The sequence below is a fragment of the Populus trichocarpa genome, chromosome 9 (genome assembly GCF_000002775.5).
Source record: "Populus trichocarpa isolate Nisqually-1 chromosome 9, P.trichocarpa_v4.1, whole genome shotgun sequence".
In the NCBI taxonomy this organism is placed as follows: domain Eukaryota; kingdom Viridiplantae; phylum Streptophyta; class Magnoliopsida; order Malpighiales; family Salicaceae; genus Populus; species Populus trichocarpa.
In genome coordinates, this window is record NC_037293.2 from 640,672 (window position 1) to 652,986 (window position 12,315).

Below are 12,315 nucleotides of genomic sequence, written 5' to 3' on the forward strand. Positions count from 1 at the left end.
CCCTAAAATAGTTAAACAATTCTTATCCATATATGGTTTACCATCAAAGTTGTCGATATCAAGAACCCCTGACATCATTAGCCTCCTTACTCGGAGTAGCTAATCACACTAGAAATGGTTGTCGATACCAATGTGACCCATTGATATCATTAATTATTCCCAACCCGGAATAGTTAATCAACTTATCCTTTTCTCTTAACTAAGAGTAACCATGCCGATGTTAGAAATCTTTACTAACAGCATTAGTCACCCAATTACTCGAGATCGACTAATCAATTTAAGAAATGTCGACAACAATGAAACCTCATTGATACCATTAGCTATCCAAACTTGGATAACTAATCAATGTCATCTGAAATGTCGGTACCAATGGAACCCCACTGATACCATTAGTTATCCAAACCTGGATAGCTAATCAATGTCTTCTCAACTTTCTATTTGTACCGATCCCTTTTCATTCTTCTTATTAACACCATATACATTATAACCACGATTGCCAAGTATCATTCACACATAACCTTAGTTACCGACACTACGATCACTAAACATCATTCACATAACCTTGGTCACCCTCATCACAATGTCAAGTATCAATTTATGCCCCTAGCCACCCTTATCATGGTGTTAAGTATCATCGTAACGTATCATTAGCCACCGACACTACAACGACCAATTATCTCTCAATTCTCCTCTAATCTCCAAGTTATTATGTATGCCTAATCCATACCGAGGTATGTAAGATAATCATGTAAATTCCAAAGTTATCATGGCTAATTCAATACCTATCAATGTATGTAAGGTAATCATATCCATTCTAATAATAACATAATTAATTTAATACATAACAATGCACATAAGGTACTCATGTTTGTTCAAACATTATCCTAACTAACTTGATCCATACCATTGTATGCAAGGTACTCATGTTCATTCAAATACTATCCTAATTAATTGATTTATACCGTTGTACGCAAGGTACTCTTATTCATTCCAATATTTATTTAAGTAATAAAACAATAAATTCTAAAATTTATTAATGAGTTTACACAAATTGAAAAGATAAGGTGTGATACACCTACCTGTTTCCCTAAATGATCAAATCCCTTCAACGATTGACAACCCTGCTCTAGGCATCTCTTCTGTTTGAGAATCAAGAGATACAATTAATACCCTCTTATTATTTTATCACAATATGCATTCTCATACTATTGCAATCTCATTCATATGAATTCATCACCATGTTTTAACTTCATTTTCCAATTATTTCCTTCAACTATCTCATTACACTTCCTATATCAGTTTTCACTCGAGAACACTGTTTACCATTTAATTCATAAGTAAAGTTATAGACTTCAGTTTTAAGTGTGGCTTGGCTCTTTGAAAAGGTAAGACACGGTTCTACAACTCTACTTAAGGATCGAAAGCTTAATTTTTCCCTTAACACCCATAAAATTATCTATTATAGTACTCAACATAATCGGTCCAGTACAAGACAATTCGACCCTTCTTTCATTTTTAGTCCATATCTGGAGTTCCATAACTTCAAATTACACAAGGTTAGTTTTGTTTAAAAGATAACATTTATACCTACAACTTTTATGAAAAACCCAATCTGAAATTTTATCATTTGAGTGCCCTAACCTCAGCTGAAAGGTGGGTGATCAAAATGTTCAGTCCCAATACATGGATTGGACAACCAATATCTACATTTTCCTACTATCAATAATATGGTCGAACATGCCTAAGGAAAGACACCAAGGATTTTCTTCAATTTAAATTATAATTGGCATGTTTTTTATGGTTAAACACAAATCAAGCCACCACACTTTCCATTTATTTCATTCTTGCTAACCTAATTTAAACAAACGTTTTAATAAGGTTCAAGTTTCTCCTAACTCTTTTAGAACTAATAAAATCCAAATGGTGAAATTAACCATCATTATGCCATGCAACACATACCAAAAACTCAAAGATTTTAATGGATAGATTTTTCTATATCGAAACAAAACCAAACTGGCCTGAAAATTGACAATATAATGTTCACCGATGAATAATATCTCTTCGGAGTCTCTAATCCCGATCTCCACCGTTCATAATGAAGAGCTCATCAATATTCCTAACATATCAAAACTTGATTAGGATCCAACGATGGATGGAAGCGAAAATGGCCAGAGACCGTGACTGACCTGCAGACATGTTTTCCTTGAAATATTACGAGGGCTATATCTCTCACGCAAAACCAGAACATTTAGATCCTAATGGTCAGATGTTAGAGGGTGGTGAGGAGCATAATATATCCAAAACCAACCCTATCCAACGGTGCAATACAAGTATTTTCACATGGTCGTTTGAGTTTGAGTTTGAGCATAATATATGGTCGTTTGAGTTTCTGCTCTCAAGGTACTCTCTCTCTCTTTCATTCGGCCATCCTAGGTATTTTCAACATAATTTTGCTATTTATATAGCAAATCTATCCATATTTACTAAAACACTCTTATGTCAAGTTTGGGTACCTTTTTCATTCAACCAAATGCCTTTTCTCAGTCTGTTTTTAAAATACCATGTGAAAAATATTTCTCTCTAAAATTTATTTTCTAATAATTCAATACTATTCCATTTTATTTTATTTTAACTAACCCATCTCATTTCTGGTTCTAAATTATCAATAATTTTATTAATATCATAAAATTTGATTGGGGGTTTACAATTTATCACCATTTCTATTTTATTTATCACTATTCAATTCATCATGGTGAAGTCTTTTGTTGGGGTTTTACAGAGTTTCCACCGAGTCATTTGCATATTTAAATTATAAATTTTCAGGGTTTCACAATAGTAGTTTTTCCACGTGTTTTAGGTTTATGTAATAAAATAGTCCTTCAGTTTTTAGCTAATAAATTGCAATTTAACTGGTATTAACATTCATCATCATATAAGAGGATAGTTATATTTATACCGTAGAGAATGAAAGATTTTTTAGAAAATACATTAATGTATAAATTGCCATATTTTTATATCATAGTTATTAAACTCAACATAGTTTCATTTAATTATATGATAGAAAAAGTAACGACAATAAATGGACTAATTTTTAAAAGAAAATGTGATAATGATGACTAGAAAAAAAAATTGGCACAAGGAAAAAATTACAAATCTAAATTTCATGATAACCAAATGTTAAAGTATAAAATTAAAAAGAAAATAAAAAATAATAAAATAAGTTTTCTCGAGTCAACCCGAGCTAGCATGACAAACTCACAACCTAAGTTGTGAGGCCGGACCAACCTTATAGAAAACAAATTGTAAAAAAAATATGAAGGCCAATTCTCAATAATCTAAATGTAGAAGGATGAAATCGAGAAAAAAAGTCAATCAACAAAAAAAAGCTTGAAAAAATAAAACATATGCAAACCCAAGTAAAGCAACCAATTTAATAGAAGCAAGATAATCTAATAGAATGTAAAACAAGAAAAATGACGAAGCTTAATTTTAAAAGGAACCCAATTTTAAAGGATAAAATTAAAAAAAAGATATAAAAAAAGCAACAAAAAAAAATACTTTGGTTAATCAATTAAATTTGTTGCCCTAACCATGACATCGAGTTAACTTAAATGACAGGAAACTGAAGAAAATCACAAAACTCATTTTTCAAAATAAACAATGTCAAAAGATAAAATAAAAAATAGTAAAAACAAAATGATGTCAACCCGTGTTAACTTTTCAAACACATGACCTAAGTTTCTAAACCAAAAGCACCTCATCTAAAAAAATCACAAAGCCCAATTCCTTACAAATCATTTGTTGAAGGATAAAATTAAAAAAAAATCAATTATACAAATGAATCCAAAATAAAAAATAGCAATTAAGAGAATATGAATCAAATCTAAAAAAAAATAAACAAGAGTATAGCCTAGAATTCCAAATTGAAGAGGGAAATTAAAAATAAAAATAAAATTCATATAAGAATCCAAAATCAAAATCAAAAGAATGAAGATCATATTTGAAAAAAATAACAAATCACAATTATGGATTCAATGATAAAATAAAAAACAAATTAAAATTTGACAAAAGAGCCAATAACAAAAAAAAAAACAATGACTAAAGTTGACACATTAGCAAATAAGAGGACAACTATGAAATTTTGAATGATCAATGTGAATTTCAAATGGATGAGAGAGAAAATAAGAAAAGAAGAAAGAAGAGACCTCCGATGATATGCCATTGTATAAACAGCAGCACGTGTCACAACACACGGAAAGATCTCGATGTTTCCAATGTCATCGGGAAGCTGTCATTCAGAGGTTGGGAGACGTCATACGTGTGTCCAGAAGACCATGTGTGTTGCATACGTTAGCCAACTTTGGTTTTCAATTATATTTTGTATTTATTAAAATATCAAATTGCCCCCCCAATCAACTTGATTATAACTAAAAAAAAACCAGGATAAAAATATAAAAAAGCCTATGCACACCAGTTAAATAAGTTTTGATTTTAAGAGTAATTTAGTCATTTCACCGTGCTTCAAAAAATAAAAAAAAGACCAAGTTATCTCATATCAACTTGATAATAACCAATGGACCTTGTGAAAATATTGTATTACCTCAATAGACAGTTCATTGAATTTTTCTGTGAAGGGTGAAATTCTCATTATATTGTTGAAATCCATAGTTTAATAAGTTTGTACATGAATATCCTAATCCTTATTAGTTTTTAAAACAAAAACAAAATTAATTTAAGACTTAGACTAGTTTTTATAACTATGATTTATATTATAGTCATTGTAGTGATGTGCTAAGTATAATTAAACATTATAAAAAATCACCATGGACTAACTATTAATTAACATATACTAAAAGAGCATGACTTTTTAATATAACAGTGAACAGTGAAAAGCCAGGTATTTTTTCACTTCGGTTCTCAAAAACTTTTAGGATTTTTATTTATTTCAAACTTAGTTTCTTTTATAAAAAAAATATCATTTTCCAACATTAGGTTTATTGGATATAATGCTTATATTTCAATTTGTTTTTTTATATAATCATCTTAGTGTCATAACCCAAGTCATGAATTTTACAGGTTAGCTATGTTAACTCGGGTTATTTTTTTGTTTATTTTTAATTTTATCCTTTAATATTGAGTTGATTGAGAATCAAACTTTTTAATTTTTATTCATTTTCCATAGAGTTATCTTGGTCTTTTGACCCGGGTTTGACAGATTAATCTAGGTTGACTCGAGTTATTTTTTTGTTTTTGTTTTTATTTTCCTTTTCAATATAATCCTTAAAAATTGAGTTGATTGAGAATTGATATTTATTTTTTTATTTATTTTCTATGAAGTTATCATGGTGTTATGACCTAGAATGCAAGTTAGGTTGTTTGATTAGGATTGTTTTTCTTTTTTTTTAGTTGATTTTTTTTATTAATTTCATCTTCCAATATTAGGTTGATTGAGAATTAGACTTCATAATTTATTTTGGTTTGCATTCTATGAGATTATTACGATTTCATGACCCAAGTCACAGATGTGGACTATGGTGGTTTTTTTGTCTTTTTTTAATTGATTTTTTTTTAATTTCACCATTCAATATTTGGTTGATTAGGAATTGAGTTTTTATAATTTATTTAAATTTTTTTTTTATAGAGTTATTTCAGTTTTATAACTCATGTTTGACAGGTTTACTCGAGTTAATCAACTTATTCTTTTAATTGAATTTTATTTTTAATTTTATCATTTAATATTGGGTTGATTATGAATTATGTTTAATAAAAAAAATTATTTGTTTTCTATAAGGTTATCAGAGTCTCTTAACCTGGATAGATGATTTGACAGGTTAACCAGAGTTGATTCAAGCTAATTCAATATATTATCATTTTAATATTTAAAAAAACATATTGTTCTTTTTTAATTCAAACTATATTTTATTAGTTATTCGAGTTGTCTTTAAATTTTTAATGTTAATAAGATTATATAAGGTCAATCCTTGTATGATTTAGTTTTTTTTATTAAAAAACATATTAATAATACCGAGATATTTTTTATGTTAAAAAAATTTGACCCGACTCGTAGTGTGGTGTGAAGAATGATATAAAGAATATACTAAATCATTAATACTATGAATAATATTAAAAAATAATATGACGGTAGGAGAAAGAAATAAATAATGCAAAAAAAAAAAAACCCATAATTCTAAAAAACAATGCAAAGAAATAGTTGGGAAAAAAAAAAAAAAAAACACAAGTGGTGCTTAAAATTCTAAACATGTTATAAGAGGAATTTCGATAATTGCTGCTTCGAGGAATCAAGTATTGTTGGATCTGGGCCTGACCCAATGTTAGATCTCCTCGGCGACAACAATAGTGTCCCTTTCACCTTGATGAAGCAATGGAGAGGTGGTCACTGGTCAAGGTCAAGAACATTAGCAAAGAGGAGGGGAAAATGGAAGTGTTGAGGGAAATCGAGCAGGAGCAGCATAGAAGGCACAAAACACCTTTTAACTTTTCCTGGAATTTTACATATTGGTTTTCTCTGTCAAGCTTAGATGGTTGTGTTATGAATGATTCTGTTCTCTATCTGTGCCTATTAGTATATTTAAGGGGTTTGATTGTAAGACATTTTATTGAGAATTTGATGCTGACCGACATGAAAGTAGTATTGGCCAAGTGGGTTTTTGTAGTTCTTTTTTATTTACTTCACTTTTCAATTTTGGCATCAAGTTAATTCTGTATTAGATAGAAAAGTAAACACTATGATATGAAGAAGAAGATGTTCCAAATTATGTATAGGTAAAAGATTCCTTCTTCTTATGTGTTCTATAGGGAAAAAGGTAGTCTTTATGCATTTGCAGTCTGTGAGAGAGATGTTAGAATCTGATTGGTTAATTTGCTTGTATATATGCTGTCATCTGCAGGCCTAACTATTGAAACTCGCATAAAACCTCTCCTGTGCAAGCAAGAACACTGGACACTGGACAAGTATGTTTTTTTCCCCCACAAAACTGAACTTTGTGTGGAAAACGTAACTTAAAGAAGAAAGCATGTTTTATGTTGTTACTGTTTCGTTCTTTAGTTACAATGTTTTTTTCTTTTTCCCTTTCATTGTTGAAGGCTTTAGAGCAAATGCCTCAGGTGGTTTCAAAATCTTTCAAGTATAGGTTGAAACAACTTTTGTCCATGAGGAAGTTTACTAAATTAATGAGAAACTCCTCTCTGAGTTCTCCTTATGTGGGGTAGCTTAAAATCCTCTGGAGTTCCTTGCATGGCACCTAACCATTCAATGCAGCATGTGCTGCTTTCGAAAGTTTATCATCTTGAATGGAGTTCCTTTGAGAATCTAGAAATGCTAACTTGAAGCTTCCAAATGCAATCAGCCTAAAATCTTTTGGAAGCTAACAAAAGAACATCGGAGCTTCCCTACCAGTTAAACATCTGATTAATAGTGGAAGTTACCTTTTCTTTACCCATAGCAATGATGACAAGGTTTCTATGTGATTAGTTGAAACTTTAAATGCATATTGATTTTTAAAATACTATTTATTGTTCTCATGTTAGAAGTGAATGCTCTATCAATTGCTTCATATGTTTTCTATTTTGTTTTGTCGTCTAAAAAAAAAACGAGTTGCTTGATATTAATTCTCCCTCAATGCACAGTAGAACCTTTGCAACTCAGGTTTTCTGGGCTGCAAGAGACAAATTTATTAGGATTAAAAATTAGCAGTAAGGTAAGTTTATTCAAATGATCAATGCTTTTGTGTTTTTGGTTTCAATGATTTGCAATACTAGAACATCTGAACTCTGATAATTTTTTGGATCAACCCCTTGCCAAATGAGCATTTTTGCTACATTTGATTGGTTCTATTGAAGTTTAGTAGAATTGAGAAAAAGAAGTTATAGATCTTCAATCTGAAGTCCAGGTTTTAGCTTTCTAGTCAATGAATTTGTGGTGCAAAAATCTACAGAGTGAGACACAAATAGAAGAGTGGAAGGCTGAAGTTAACTGCAAAGGGGAGTGAAACTGCATCATCAATCCAATGAACTAGTTTAACTGGTAGGCTTGTGGATATTTTTATGATCAAATACTCAAGTAGGAATTTAGGTTAATTTAAATCCACTAAAATCAAAGAGCAAGAAATATTAAAGTATATGATTATTAAGAAATAAAAAAAGTTTCAAACTCTTGTACTTACTAGTTTTACCGTGCTTTTGTAAATCTGTAGGGATTCTTAAGTTTTGCTTGCTTTGCAAGGCTAGGCCTCTCTTCTTCTTCTTCTTTTTCTCATTTTGTCTGAGGCAAGTAGAGATAGAATCAAAGACTGTTATTATTATTATTGTAAGTACCTGGCAATCTAACATATGTGAGTGGTGTTGAGTGTAGTTTCATTTTCATTGCAGATAGGAAACTAATTAAGAGACATTTTTAGCTTCTGAGGAGTATTATTCATTTTGTTATCTCGGTTTTGGTTCTTCATAGTTCATGCTATGGTCACACTGATCAGTCTAATATTGAAAGATCATGGATGCTTTGATCTCAAAACTAAAGGACATTGTACCCCTACTCTTTTCCCAACTCGAAGTTCAAATGACTTAATCAATGTTCTGAGAATCGGTAGGTCCATCAACCCTTCATGCTTTTCCATTTGGTCTGCCACTCAGTAATAGGTTATATAGATGTACTGTATTTGGTATGTTCACTTCAAATGTGGAAGATTATTGAGTGGAGTGCAATTATTGGCACATAATGCATGGAGTAATTACTTTCTATTAACACACTTTGGTGATCGGTTAAATCTGACACATGGATTTGTTTCATGGGTTTAGACATCTTGATAGATATATAAATGCTATTATTAGCATGTTATGATTCCAATTACATCCTGGTTCCTTTGCTCTCTGAGTAGTGGTTTTGCTTCAACAATGTTGCCTGCATTTAATTTCTGGTGCTTTTATACTTGCAATTTTTTTGCCATGTTGCTTGTTGAGGAAATGTCTTAGGTTCAATTCCTGTCATATATGTTTTAATTTTCCAGGACATGCAACTAAGCTTTTCAGAAGAGCCTGCTAGATTTTCAGTATAGAGTTCTTGACTCTGAGATGGGATGCTAGAGCATCATCCAGCTGGTCTAGTGTTAACTTTTTGAGGAATAGCTAATGATTCACCAAGTATTGGTGTTATACAGCTTCACACCCGGGAATTTTTCTCGGTGGACAACCCTTTTTTTTTAATAACAACAAAACTAAGTTCCCAAAGGGCTGTCTGCACAGTTTGATGGGGATGTAAGTGGTTTTTCTCCCTCTATATAAAGATTCTTCAGTCTATCACATAAATCATAACTGCTAATAATATAAGCTAGTTCATCTTATAATCGATATTAAAGTCAGGGTGACTGTAGACCTTCAGAACCAGTTATATATGTTTTACTAACCATGCCCATAGGCAGCAGTTAGGTTTTTCAAGGGACAGTAAAAAATCATGTTCAAGTCACTTGTCTTGGGTACGCATTCATAATTCTTTTTTTTTTTTCCGGGTTCATTAGAGAGTTTGTTGAACTATGAGCTGTGCAACGGGGACAGCCTTCCTCCCTCAGTCCATCCCATCCCTTGTCAGTGGGATTTGATCTTAGATGGCTTGCATTGATGCCGAGTGACATGAGTTAGCAAACCTTGCTAGCACCTACTGCACAATTTCCTGAGGATGCATTCACAATTGCCGTCATCTCTGTGGTCTAGTTGCTCTGTGAGTTTTGAATCTTCAGATGTGGGGATGTATATGTCGGCGTTGGGTCCAGTTTTTGAATAATTCTGATTTTACTTCCATTCCATTCTGTATGATTTGAGTTTGTGACTACGAACCTCTTTGGGAACATAGTTGCACTTGCGGTGTGATGCAACTTGCGTTCCCAAACAAAGCTAAGGTTTATTTTGAGATTTTATTTAAATTGTTCATGCTGTAATTAATTGGTTAAATTCTGTTTTTTTTCTTCATCTATTTATAAAAAAGCTAGTTTTCTTGCCACATGCTTTGCAAGTATGTTATTCAACTATATATTGAACATTTTTACCAAATTTAATATGCTGTGATTTTAATTAAAATAAATAAACTTGAATATTTATTTTAGATCTGAATGATTTTATATAAAATATGGAGTAATTACTAATTAAAAAGTAGGTAAAATAATCTTAATTCAACTAAAATAAAATTTTAAAATATAAATCTGAATTGTTTATAAATATATAGTAGATAATATTTAGGAGAGTCACGTAAACCTCTAAAATGATACTTGTTAAAAAAAAATTACAATTTCTTAAAAAACATTTTTAGAAATTGAAACAGTATTCTTCACAAATGTTATAAAAAAAAGTTTCATATTTTTCTTTCACAGACAGAAAGGATAAACAAAATGAGAGCTTCATTTTTCATCAAAATGCATGTGTACATTTATTTTAATAAAAAAATATTTTGACATTTAAATAAAATTAGGTTGATTATATAGTAAAAAAAAATATAATGAAGTATTAAAATAAAAGTCAAATAATAAATAATATACTATATTTTTGAAAAATTATTTCAATTACTAACATTTAATTAAGCAATTGGCGTGCAAGTTATCAACATAACAGTTTGATGATATGCCATAGAATTATAAGACCTATATATATTTTGATTTTTTTTATGACATGGGTTATAGACCTAATTGCATTAAATAAATTGTTTTTACTTTAATTAAATAATAAAAAAGCAACAATAATACATAAACCAATTTACAAAAAAAAAAAAATACTCGCTATAACTTGTGAGATTTTTTTTCAAAAGAAAATAAACGATGTAGCTTAATTCTCAGCTTATTAAATATGAAAAGATAAAGCTCGGTAAAAGAGGGATTTAAAAAATCAGGTTGGGAAAGAAGGACCTAAAAAAATCAGGTTGAGTCAACTCAGGTTAGAATGACAAGCTTGTAACCCCAGTAATCAGGGTTTAGTCAACTCAAGTTATCTCTGCCAAACCCGTGATTCAGGTCATGAGATCAAGATAATTCTATAAAAAAAAATGAAAAAAAATCCCCATTTTGAAATAACAAGTAAATGAAGAAAAATTTGGGGAAGGAAAAGTAACATCACATTCGGCTAAATGAAGGAAAAGTGGAGGAATGAGTTTTAATATTAATGTTTAGAAAAATATGTTTAATCATGATATTTGAAATATGCAAGAAAGACTAAATGAAGAAATAACATTAAAATTGAGAAAAAAATAAAAATAAAAATAAGTAAATTCAATTTAAAAGAGAAATGAACTAGTTAAAAGAAATCATAAAGACAAGATGTTTAGATTGTGTTTCAATATAGTTGTTATATATGTTTAAATAAAATAAATAATATGATGTGAGGGCATAAAGAATAGAAGGATTATTTGATGGAGGAATTATAAAGCAAGAAAAGAAGTAACTTGATTTAAATATGTGGTTGCGTGTAAAATAATGATGTTATGTTTGAGAATGAATTTTTATTAGAACGAATTACAAATAAAAATAAATTACGAGCTTTGCGTTTCGGCACGTAAGAAAAATATTGATGGACTAATGATATAATGACATTTGATTGATTCAGGAGTTGTATCTGGAGCTGGTTATCAGACATGAGGAGTTGGGTCGTCACGAACAGAAGGTAGGTGATTCGTCACCTTATTTTATAATTATTAGTTTTCCCTAAATATCTATGTAGTTTATTTAATTGATGTTAAAAGAATGAAGCAAAGAAATAAATTGAGTAATTATTATGAGAATTATTGGTAATTTATGTGAAATTACTGGGATCATTATTTGGCTAACAAAAGAGGTTAGCCGGATGCTGGGTAATTCATATGGAATTACCGGATTGATTTTGACAGCTGAAATGGGTTAGCCGGATTTCTTGGGTAATTAAGAGAATTACTTGTTAATAAAGAGGTTAGTCGGATGCTGTGTAATTCATATGGAATTACCGGATTGATTTTGGCAACCAAAATGTGTTAGCCGAATTCCTTGAGTAATTAAAAGAATTACCGAGTTTACTGGTTAATAAAGAGGTTAGCTGGATAATGGGTAATTCAGATGGAAATTACCGGATTTATTGGTAACCGTGGAAGGAAAACTAAATTTCTGAATAATTATATGGAAGTATTAGAATTATTTGGTAATCAAGATGAGTTAGCTGAATATTTAAGTTTTGAAAAGATTATGTAAATTAATTGATTGAGTTAGATTGAAGTTAGAAGTATTAAATTTCAAATGTTAAGAGTAAATAATTAATACTAGACTAAGATATTGAGTAAATTGATTAATGTGG

The 12,315-nt window shown here is 30.2% G+C and overlaps 1 long non-coding RNA gene across 4 annotated transcripts; it reads left to right on the top strand.

Annotated features, from left to right (window-relative positions):
* The first annotated feature begins 6,231 nt into the window (after positions 1 to 6,231).
* On the top strand, positions 6,232 to 10,009 carry LOC112328632 (uncharacterized). Of its 4 annotated transcripts, XR_008060064.1 has the most exons (4): positions 6,232 to 6,783; positions 6,909 to 6,972; positions 8,389 to 9,270; positions 9,531 to 10,009. It is a non-coding gene; the product is annotated as an uncharacterized LOC112328632 (long non-coding RNA). The 4 variants fall into 4 exon arrangements; XR_008060062.1 differs by lacking the exon at positions 9,531 to 10,009 and having other exon boundaries at positions 8,389 to 9,524; XR_008060065.1 differs by lacking the exon at positions 9,531 to 10,009 and having other exon boundaries at positions 8,468 to 9,524.
* Positions 10,010 to 12,315: the final 2,306 nt, after the last annotated feature.